Raw genomic sequence first — 12,561 nt, 5'->3', positions numbered from 1 at the left:
TATATATACAACTCCACTCGAGCAGATGATGCCACATATTCCCTGCAATTATAATTTAAATAAAACAGAAGTGAGAAGCCGAGAATTTGCGCCCCGACCTGTCTACGCCAAGCGTTGCCTGATATGCCTCCTCCAAGCCTTCCGCAAGGACTCGCCATACAATCTTCGTGACCTCGCTGACCTAATCTGTACATTGTCCCTTCATACTCTATCACTGACAAAAATTTGGTCAAAATACGTCGTGAGTTTAGGAGCTATCGCGCTCACAAGGATTAGCAGTGTCGACCCCATAAGACCTTGACCTTTGTCCCCTTGACCTAGCTGACCTAATCAGTTCATCATCTCCTCATGCTGCATCATTGACAAAAGTTTGGCTGAAATCCGTTCATGGTTTCAGGAGATATCGCATCTGCAAGTGTTACTGTCGTACGGGGCCAGGCATGTAGGCTACCCACGCACGCCTCCTCCACCGTAGGTGGGCGGTGGTATAATAATAAAAACCTCAGGTAGGAAAAAAAAAAAAAAGTTAAGAAAGAGAAGAAAATTCCCCTTGTCAAGAGTGTAAGTATATAAACAGATAGATAAATAAATAAACTGGAATATTCAATTCGAGATTCTTGATCACTTTTTTTTTTTTTTTTTTTTAGCGTAGAAGTCTGGGTCGCCGATGCTAAACGTGTGTATTGTGATATGCTTTGGGTGTCTGATTCAGGATTAGTGTAATAAATGATATTGTAAGAGGTATTCATTACAGCGTTGTGCCTTATGAAACTATTCCAGGCAGTTTACTTAGTAAAGCAGTAATATATGTATCAGTAGTCTATGTTGGAATGTCCTTAGTATGTGTATGAGAGAGAGAGAGAGAGAGGGGGGGGGCAGCGTTTGGAAACATCCTTTACTGTTGTTTACTGATGATAATGTATTGCGAAGTAATGACGAATGTGAGTTGCAAAGCTTGGTGAATGAGTATGGAAGTGTATACAAGTTATGAAATCTAAAAGTGAATGCAAGTGAATGTAGATAAAGGTAAACGTATGTTCTTTGCGAGAAACGAAGTCACAATGCACAGTGAGGCTGGATGGTCAGGAAATTGAGAATTATGAGTGCATTCAAATGTGTTTGTATCGTAACGAGTAAGGATGGAAATTTAGAGGGCAATGTGCATGAACGGGTACAGAAGGGAAGAAAAGTTGCTGGTTCATTGTAAGCAGTTACACGAAATAAGGTACTGAGCAAAGAAGTTAAAAAAAAAAATGTCGTTGTATACAGTAGTGTGAGCCCAATTCTAACATATGGAAATGAAGCCTGGACCCTGTTGAAAGGACGCTTGTCAAGAATGAGAACAGGGAAAATGTGTCATTATCAAGGAGCATCTGAAGTTACACAGAGTGACAGACTGACCAATGAGAACGTGAAGGAGCGTTGTGGTGCTGATGTGAGTGGGACTGAATGTGTTGAGAGAAATAATAAGATGGTTTGGTCATGTTGAGGGGATGGAGGATGAGATATTGGCTGGAAGAGTGTATCTGAGTGAGGTGAAGGGCGAGAGAAGGAGAGGAAGACCAAGGATGCAATGGAGGGATGAAATAGAGCTATCTATGTGATTGGGGTATATGAGTTGGAGGGAAGGCAGCCAAATGGCAGAGAAGAGAGCGACATTATGGAGGTTTGTTTGTAGTCACTCCCTTCGGAATTACGACATCTGGTTGTAGGTAGACAGCTTGATAAAAGTAGACAGGTAGTGGCTATATTTTATCTATCTATCTACCAGTTCCCTAACGCAACATATGGTCTCTGCAGAATTACCTTTGGGTTTTCTGTCACTGTCCAGTAACAGTCCATCTTCCCTATACACTACCCGCCCTAATATACTCTCGTCTCTCAGCTCCCTACCTCGTTCTCGGACTTCCTCTCTCTCTCTCTCTCTACCAGCCAGCTCATCCTACACTCTCCTAGTTCATCCCCATCTTCACTCGCTGAAGGTGGCTAAACCAAGTGATAGTATTACTTTTTGCCTTACTACAACATCAACAACTACGCGGCAAAATAGTCAAGAGGAAGTAGCAAAAGCAGGCTTCCTGGTGACATTTTATATTTTATGACCCGTAGAAACGGTATGGGAAACTCATACCTAAGTGAGTTTTCTTTCATTTTTCTCACAGCTTATCGTATCTGTCTCCTCTCACTGCTTCCTCTTGCTGCCTCGACTTTTCATCATTCTCATCACCATCGATCCTTCGTCTTACTGACTCACGTTATCATGCATTATGCCTTTCTTACTCCCCCGTGAATTTTCATTTCATATCAGCTCTTCATTATTCAATCATTTATCTCTCTCCCCCTTTTTCCTTTATTCCTCTTAGTGACTTTCTTTTCATTCCGTCTCCTCCTCAATCCATCAGTCATCCATCCCTGTCTCCGCTAACCCACTTTCTTCCTTCCCGTCCCAATTTATCTTCCCTTCTCCTGTCTCCCTTTTCTCAATTTTCTTAACTTGCTGCCTCATCCAGGCTCTCTCTCTCTCTCTCTCTCTCTCTCTCACACACACACACACACACACACACACACACAAAGAAGGCTTGACGTGCCTCACATGTCTCTCACTTTCCCCTTATTTTTCTTCTGCACCTATTTTTTCTTCCATATTTTTTTTCTTCCTTTTCGACTCCCTCCTTCTGCTTCTCACTTGCGTATCTCCTTCTCTTCTCTTCCTCCAAGTGTCTCAAGGAGGATAATCTCAAGACCTACCATTTTTACTTTTCATATCCAATTGGTCTCCTTTTACGTCTTTGCATTCCTCTATTCTCCCGTTTCTCCTTTTTTCTCCCTTCCCTCCTCCTTTCATCTTTTATTTTCTCCCTCCCTTCTTTACTAAAGATTATGACGTAACTGGTATAACAAAATCGTGGCTAAATACTGAGCAAAGAGATTTTCTAGCAGAGTTTAATTTACCAGGGTATCACATTTTCAGTTGTGAAAGGAAGAATCGAGCAGGGGGCGGTTTGTTGTTATATATTAAATCAGGATTTCATCCAGCCATAATTACCAATCCAATTACTGAAAACATTGACACTATTTGTGTTCAGCTTAGAAATGAATCGTGTCATAAAATCACACTTGGGTTAGTTTATCGTCCACCTGGTCAGCCACTCAACATCGATAAAGAAATCTACAGTCAAATTGCCGAACTATCTTGTATGCAAAGCACTGTAATATTTGGTGATTTTAATTTACCAGTTCCAAAATGGGGAGAAGAGCTATCCTCACACACAGGGTTAGACCTATACAAAACTTGCAGGAAAGTTCTTTGTATCAATTTGTAAAGTATCCGACACGTGGAGCTAACATCCTAGATCTTGTCTTAGCCACATCAGAAAATGTAGTGAGTAATGTTATTGTAGGAGAAGAATTTAGTACAAGTGATCATCACACAGTTACATTTAACATTAAAAGCTGTGAAGACAAGGTCAGGGCCAGTTGCAAGAAAGTGCTTGATTTTAAAAAGGCAAATTTTAAGAAATTAAAGTCAATTGTTGGTGCAGGTAACTGGCATCCTATTGCCGAAATATCAATGACACGTGGAATTATTTTACAGAAACTCTCAACAGTGCAGTCAGGTTATGTATTCCAATGTGCAACAGAAGGCCTGCCAAAAATTCTAAACTCAAATAGTGGAACTCCGACATTAAACATTGTCTGGAAGAAAAAAATCTTGCATATAAAAAGTAAAATACTACAAAGAGTTAAAGCGATAAAAATAAATACGATGCTCTTCGATGGAAAGCCAAAAAATTAATTAAATGCAGTAAGAAAAACCTTGAGGCACATATTGCAATTATCAGTAAAACAAATCCCAAAGATTTTTTCAGTTACATAAGAAGCAAAAAAGGAATAACTCCGACAATCGGTCCCTTAATCACAGATAACGGAGAGTAAACTGATGATGAAACTGTGATGGCGAAAATTCTTAATACTTTCTTTGCGTCAGTATTTACAGAAGAAAATATACATACGATTCCTGCTGTTTCCCCCATTCCTATAGAAGAGGACACCATAATCACTGACATTACAGTTAGTGATCGCGATGTACTACTTGCAATTAGCAAATTAAGAGATAATAAAAAAAGCAAGGCATAGACAAAATATCTCCACGTGTTTTGAAGGAACTACAGAATGAAGTATTAAAGCCCTTATCTGAACTTTTGACCTTATTACTTAACCCGCCCCGTCCCGACGACGTATGGGTACGTTGCAACGATTTGCATTTGCCAGTCCCGGCGACGTACCAGTACGTCGTGCAATTGCAAGGTCGCTAATTTGCACAATTTTCAATTTTCGCACGTGATTTTTCGTATGTATACACGGGACACCTGCCTCTATTCCTGTACAAGATACCAAGCAGGGACAATGCCTTACACTGCATAACCTCCCCCCTCCCCCCCTCACGACATTGTCTTGCCAAAGGACCTGTTACCAGTGACCTGGCTAGTAAAGTTATTCAGGGCCAGAGTGATTCCCCAATCGATGACAATGTGGAGGACAATGTTTACATAGCATTAGAAGAAGAAACAGCCAGAAATAATGATCAGGTAGTGTGGCAAAAATAGGTCAGGTATGGTGATTAGTTAGTGAGTGAAACAATGCTTATAATGCCTTTATTACTGCTTGAAAACCAATATACTGTCATACTACATATACATTCGTACCAAGTAAATAAATAAATGCCGTTTATGAGTGGATAAAATAGTTACCCTCCCATAGAACTCGTTTTCTTTGGTGCCAGCATGTTAGAAAACCCACTCAGGTAAGGAGGAACTCCTACCTGGATTGGGCACTTTAAACCTCAGGTGAGCGATTTCTCTATGAATTTTCGATGTTTCTCACCAAAAGCGAAGGTTTTAGCCAAAAAAAAAAAAAATCGAAAATACCTCGGGACTGGGGGATGTCGGAGGTGCGGAAAACCTCGGGACGTGATGGGTTAAGAGCATAAAGGTACCTCATGAATGGAAACTTGCTAACGTAACCCCAATATTCAAAAAAGGCAACAGAGCACAGCCAGAAACTACCACCCAATTAGTTTAACATTGGTCATTTACAAATTGCTTGAAACTATTATCAGAGACAAGTTTGTGAAACACTTAGAATCAAAGAATCTCATCAATGATTCTCAACATGGTTTTCATAATAATCACCCTTGCCTCACGAATCTGCTGGACTTTTTCAATGATATACTGAGCATGTATGACGACACTAAATCAGTTGATGTTGTTTACCTTGATTTTCAAAAGGCTTTTGACAAAGTTCCGCACAAAAGATTCCTTCAAAAGCTAGAGGCACATGGTTTCGGCAGCAAGGTCCTTGGGTAGGTTGAAAATTGGCTGACCAGACGAGAGCAAAGAGTTGTAATGAATGGAAAAGTGTCAGACTGGATAAACGTTACAAGTGGAGTGCCACAGGGTTCAGTGTTTGGTCCTATTCTTTTCTTAATATTATATCAATGATATTGATGAAGGATTATGTCGTAAAATTTCAAAATTTGCTGACGATTCTAAATTTCAAAATTTGCTGACGATTCTAAATTAGGTAACAGAGCAGATACAACACTGCAAAGACAGTCAATTCAGAGAGATCTTGATCGACTGTTTAACTGGGCCCAAGTTTGGCAACTGGATTTCAGTATTAATAAATGCAAAGTGCTAAACATTGGCAGTAAAAATGTAAGAGCTAGTTATAGCATGAATAATGTTCAACTTGATAGGGTAAACCATGAAAAAGACTTAGGAGTTATAATAACAAATGATTTAAAACCAAGCAAATAATGCACAGCTGTGAAAAAAGACAATAAATTGATTGGATTCATAGGTAGTGCATTTGAATATAAATCCAATAATATTGTCCTTATTTTGTATAATTCCTTAGTATGCCTGCACTTGGAGTATTGTGTTCACTTTTGATCACCGTATTGTGAAAAGGATGTGGAAAAGCTTGAACGAGTGCAGCGAAGGATGACAAAGATGATACCTAGACTGAGAAACAAACAGAACGAGGAACGTTTAGAAGTCCTGAATTTATTAACCCTAACTAAACGGAGGTTATGAGGAGATCTTATTCAAGTATACAAAATATTCAAAGGACATGATAACATGGCTGTTGATAAATACCTCACAGTTAATCACTCGAATTATACTAGAGGCAATGGATATAAAATAATTGGGAAACGATTCCAGTCGCATGAAGCTAAGCATTTATTCTTCACTAGAGTTGTAAATGTATGGAATGAATTGCCCGTCAATGTAGTAATTTCTAATACAGTACTGACCTTTAAAGGTCACCTCGATAAGTATTTGTCGACTATCCCTGAATAAAGCACTTGTATATGTATGATTTTTTATTTATTTATTTATTTTATTTTATTAGAGCCTGGATCAATTTATGAATGCAAATACAGTATATGCACAGACTAGGAGATGCACAGATAGCCCTGAGTTAACGGTCACTATTCATACTCTCGACATGTGATGGGCTGTGGATCACTGAGGGTCCCTGTTAGTTAAATGACCACCATCGGGATTTTTATATTGTACCAGGGTTCACTGCTTCAGGAGGTGACTTGTGTGTTTGTCCCGCATGGGAAAGCTCCTAGTCTCAGTGGAAGGAACCGAGCTGGGGCCTGATTGACTGCTGCCTGCCATAATAGTGCCAGGCAAGGCTGCCGCACCACCCCTGAACATCCACACTGTGCACTGTGCAATTTCCATGATGTGTCTGCAGACGCCCTGTTAACTCAACGTACCCGTACATGTTGTCATGAGTTATTTAATATTCGATTATTCATTTTACTTTACTATTTTCTCTTTCAGGTTATTCGTGCATGTAGCTTATAGATAAAGTATTATAGAAAGTAACTTTTCCATTTCAGTCTTTCCTATGAAAATTCCATGACAGTTTTTCCATGCTGCATGGTGGTTATTCTCACTTTTTCTTACCAGTTTTAACTGGAGGGTTTGGAGGCGGGGGGAGCCTTCTTGCTTTACTATCGTTATCCTTCAGCATGTAGAGTTAAATTTCGTGGTCATAGTCTACTCTGTAACAAACAGCCTCGAAAAGACCATAAAGTCTGTTGCTGTTTGCTTCCCTTTGTACTCCTTTATACTCCCTCTCACTCCCCTCCCTCTCCATCGCTTTCCTCCTCTTCTCCCCTTACCTCTTTTTTTCCTTTTGTCTGCTTCAAGTTTCCATTCCTCCTGCACCTTGTTTTAATTTTTTTTTACCTTTTTCCTTCTCATCTTCCTCCCATTCTTCTTTTCACCTTCCCTTCTCCTTGTCTTCCCTTTGCACTCCTTCTGTACTCCTTTAAACACTATCTCCCTTCCGTCTTCTGTCTACCTTTCTTCCCTCCACAAATCTCCATCCATCTCCGCCTTTCTCTCCCCCCCCCCCCCGTCTTCTTCTCATCCAATGTTTCCCCTAACTCCTATTTCTTTCTCACTCTCTTTCATATATCTCCACCTTTCTCCCCCACCCCCTATCTCCTTAATCCTTCTCTTCCTGTTCTTCCCTTTCACGCTCTTATATTTCACTCATTTTCCCTCTCTTCTCCTTTCCCTTAACCCCCCCCCCCCCCGCCTTCCACCTTCCCCCTCCCTCCTGCCGTCACGTTGAGAGTGGCCCTAGAGGGAGGCCACACGCACGGTCGCAAGGTTCTCAGTCGGATTCCTTATATAATTAAGTGACGTCTCTCCATTCCAGACACAACCTAATATAGGAGACATCAATATCTGGATCCCTTTCATATATTGATGTCCCCTATATTAGGTTGTGTCTCGACTGACAGTCACCAGGTGATGAGTGCAGGTATGTGTAAAAAGGCATTTCATATCTGCAGTCGATGGTGTTCTGTTGGTCGAGTTTTTTTTTACCATTAGTGTAGGTCTAGTTATTTGTCACTTAGGATTTAGTATAGGTTAGCGATTTGTCTGTCAGGTGATTAGTTTTAGGGTCTTTAGATTAGGCATTTTAGCTTATAAGTAATATAAGGTAAAAAAATAAAAAAATAAAAATAAAACTACAAAAAAATAAAATAAAAATTATTATACATATATGTACGTGTGCATGAAAGTGTGTATGTTCATATGCATGGATGTATGTATGTATGTATATATGTTCGTATATATATGTATATATGTATCAATATATACATGCATATATTTTTTTGCCTTAATGACTGTATAGAGAGAGAAAGAGAGAGAATCATCAAGCACCGTATGGAAGAAAAGTATGAGTATCAGAATAAAGACGAAAGTTTAAGACACAAGAACGAGAACAGTAATATATCACAATTGTCTGAACAGATGACAAGGCGTCAGAAAGAGCGATGAAATAAGAAATAAGCCAGTACCGGTAATTATAAAAGAATTACTATAGAGTGGAGGAAAATAGAGAGTTAAAGATATTACTGAAAATAAAGGGAGAAAAAGAAGAAATGTATACAATGAAGATGGAGATACGAAGAAAATGAACAAAAGTGGAAAGATATGAGTTTGCAAAAAAGACGGGAGTAATGCGGTAAAGAACTTCAGTATGTAGTGGTGGTAAAAACTGTTAATTTGGATAAGAATTGGACACAGACAAACACATACGTAATACACTTCTGTCTCTGTCTGTCTGTCTGTCTGTCTGTCTCTCTCTCTCTCTCTCTCTCTCTCTCTCTCTCTCTCTCTCTCTCTCTCTCACACACACACACACACACACACACACTCCCCCCCCCCCCACACACGTCCCCCTCCGCACCAAACACACACACCACATACACGCTCACTCTTTCCATCCAAACACACACTCACTCCCCACACACACACTCACCCTTCCACATTCACTCAACCTTCCCCCCCCCACACAAACCCCACAGACACACTCACTCCACGCCCCACCCCCACACATACATACACATACTCCCCACACACACATACTCACCCTCCCCTCCACAAACCCCGCAGACACACTCACTCCAAGCCCCCATCCCCCCACTCCCACCCCCCACACACACATACTACAAACACTAACCCCTCCCCACAAACACACTCAACCTCCCACACACACTACAAATTCTAACGCCGCACCCACACACACACACTCACCCCACTACACACACTCTCCCCACAATGCACACTCCCCCCAAAACACACACACACACACACACACACACACACACACGAGGCACCGAGGGAAGCAGACGCACGTCGCCACTACCCCATTCCTGGCGAACTTGGAGAGTGGCGTTACCTAAATTAGCATCTATATATGAGTCAAACTCCGTACCAGGTTAGAGTAAATGGTGTTCTAATTAAAAAAAAAAAGTTTTAAGACTTGTTCAAACAGTAAAGAAAACAAAGTAGCACAAGAATGCGCTAAATCAGCTGATTGTTTGTTTAGTCTACAACTGCACCAGGGAATGTAAGTACTATTTGTGCTTTTAGTACTACATAATGACCACATACTTTAGTAATGCAAATTTGGAAAAGAAAAGGAATTAAAGTAGAAAGCAGGATGATGATTTCTACCAAGAACTGATTGAAATGGGGACTTCAAATAAACTGGTGGAACGAGTACACAGACTAGAGATGGCTTTTCAAAATGAGATTGATGAAATTAAGAAACAGATGCACTTGCAAAAGGAAGAAATAGAAAAACTAGGAAAGGATGTCAACAAGAAAGACACAACCATTGATGAACTAACAGTAGAATTGGGTTCACTTAGGAGAAAAATTAGTGAAATGGCAAGTACAGTAGTAAACCACGAGAGTATTGTGGAAGAGTTCAAAAATGATACAGAGACAATCAGGCAAGTAAGCAGTCTGATAGATCAGAGCAGTGATACTGAGGAGGAAATAACACAGGTGAATGAAGCTGTGCAAAGCTACAAAAATGATCCGGAGACCACTTATGCTGATATGGTGAAAGTAAAGAAAGACTGAGAAACAAGGGTGGAAGAAAAAAGCATTAAAAAGGAAGTGAAAAGAATAATCCAAAACAATCCAAAATTAGTCAGAGATTCAGCAGACATCAACAAATCTATAGTAATCACTGGTATAGAAGACGAAGAAGTAAGAAACAAGATCTCAAGAGACAAAAAGGAGATGGCAAATTTAATGAGCATATTGAAAGAAGTATCAGAGGAAATCTGTAGTAAAGACACAGAGGAACACAAAAGGTTAGGGAAATACGAGAGAAACAAGTCAAGACCCCTACAGGTAACCTTCCAGAGTGTAAACACTGTGGAGGAGATAATAAAAAATGCAAAGAATCTTATGGAAAAAGAGGAGTTCGGAAATGTATGGATAAAAAGATGCCTAATGCAAGAGGAACTGGAATTTCTGAAAGAGAAGAAGGAGGAAGCAAAAACAAAAAATGAGGGAAGATCAGAGGAGGAGAATACATTTTTTTTACAAGGTAATTGGATTGCAGGTACGAAAGTGGTAAATAAACAGGAGGGAATGAAAAGGAAGGATGTAGCAGAACCAAATAATGATAAGTATATAAACAAGATGATTAAGTTGATGTACTCAAATGTGGATGGAATGGTATCTAAATTATTAGAGATGAATGATTATATTAGAGAAAATGAACCACATATAATATGCGTAACTGAAACAAAATTAACACCAAGTATATCAAATGACATCCTAAACTTAGAGGAATACAATATATGGAGAAAAGATAGGAACTTAAAAAAAGGAGGAGGAATTATAATATTAACTAAGAAAAATCAAAAAGTCAAAGAAATAGAACTAGATATACCCTCACAAGTAGAACTGATTGCAGTAGGGATCGATACATCTGAAGGGAAAGTAACTGTAGCCAATTTGTACATGCCACCTAGATCAAACACATGGGAAAGAAGCGAATATGAGGACCTGGCGGAGAGTACAATTCGGAGTTTAAGAGCATTACTACATAGAATGGAAGAGAAATCGGAAAGAATGATAATAACTGGAGATTTTAATTTCAAATATAAATTGGAATACTCTAGATATAATAAGCCAAGAAAGCTTTTGGGACCACAAGCTCCTTGATCTCGTGAGGAAGTTTTTCCTAACGCAACATGCAAGGGAAAGCACATGTAAGGGAAAGATAATGCAAAAATGCAAAGGAGAATAACTAACACAGACTCTTGTAAAGAGCTACAAGAAGAATTAAACTACATGAATGGAGTAATACATGGCAAATGGAATTCAGTGTGGACAAGTGTCATGTAATCAAGTTTAATATAAGTGGAAAAAGACCTGATTGGGATTATACTTTAGGAAATAAAACCCTATACACATCAGAAAGAGAGAAGGAGGTAGGTGTGATTATCAATAACAAACTATCTCTGGCTGACCACATAAGTGAGAAGGTACGGAACATGTATACACTGCTTGCAAATATGAGAATAGCGTTCACATACATAAAAGAAGACATGCTAAGAAAGATTATAACATCATTTATCAGACCAACCCTGGAGTATGCATCAGTAATCTGGAGTCCTCATCTCAAAAAACACATAGACAAGATTGAAAAAGTTCAAAGGGCCGCTACAAGATGGGTACCAAGCTTAAGGGATCTAAGCTACGAAGGAAGAGTAAAAAAACTCAATCTACCAACACTACAGGAGAGAAGGAAAAGAGGTGACATGATTATGCTACATAAATGCAAATCAGGAAAGGAGAGAATAGACATAAATGATTACTTAACCTACGGGGATGCATTAGCAAGAGGACACTGCAAAAAACTGCATAAAAAGAGAGGTGATAAAGACGTAAGGAAATTTAGTTTCCCAAATAGAGCAGTTGATCAGTGGAATGCACTACCGAATGAAATAGTGTGTGCCAAAACAACTCACAAATTTAAGGATATGTACGATAAATATGGTTTAAGTCACGGGACAGTACGAACTTGATTCATTCCTGTAAAGATACAATTAGGTAAGAACAATTAGATTAGAACACTCACCTCCCACTTTACCGCAAGTGTACTTCACACAGGACATTAACAGTCCCACAAATAAACAACAGAAGCAACCACTGACATTCCGATTCATTCCTCGTTCCATTGTGGCGAAAGTGGAACACTCCGTAAAAAACTTTTTTTTTCTTATCCACACTGACTTTCGGTTTCTCATTTTTCTGTCTGCACTTTGACCTAACACTTTTATTCTGGTTTTAGATTTTACGTCACTCGTCTGTGAGAAGAGGAGGAGAGGACGTCGTTGATGAAAGGAAATGTGAGAGACGAAAATTAATGAGGTAGTGTGAGAGATGAAGTAGGGTAGTGTGAGAAGGGAGGTGTTTACTGTAAGAGAAGAGCTGGGGTAATGTGAGAGAGGAGGTGGGGTAGTGTGACAGAGGAGGTGGGATAGTGTGAGAGAGGAGTTGGGGTAGTGTGAAAGAAGAGGTGGTGTAGTGTAAGAGAGGATGTGGGGTAGTGAGAGGGAGTAGGTGGGGTAGTGTGAGAGAAGAGATGATGTAGTGTGATAGAGGAGGTGGGGTAGTGTGAGTAAGGAGGTGGGATAGTGTGAGAGAG

This window comes from Coenobita brevimanus, chromosome 81, assembly GCF_032717465.1.
Source record: "Coenobita brevimanus isolate Jiangsu-jjx chromosome 81, ASM3271746v2, whole genome shotgun sequence".
NCBI lineage: Eukaryota > Metazoa > Arthropoda > Malacostraca > Decapoda > Coenobitidae > Coenobita > Coenobita brevimanus.
Note: the sequence above shows the minus strand (reverse complement) of the source record.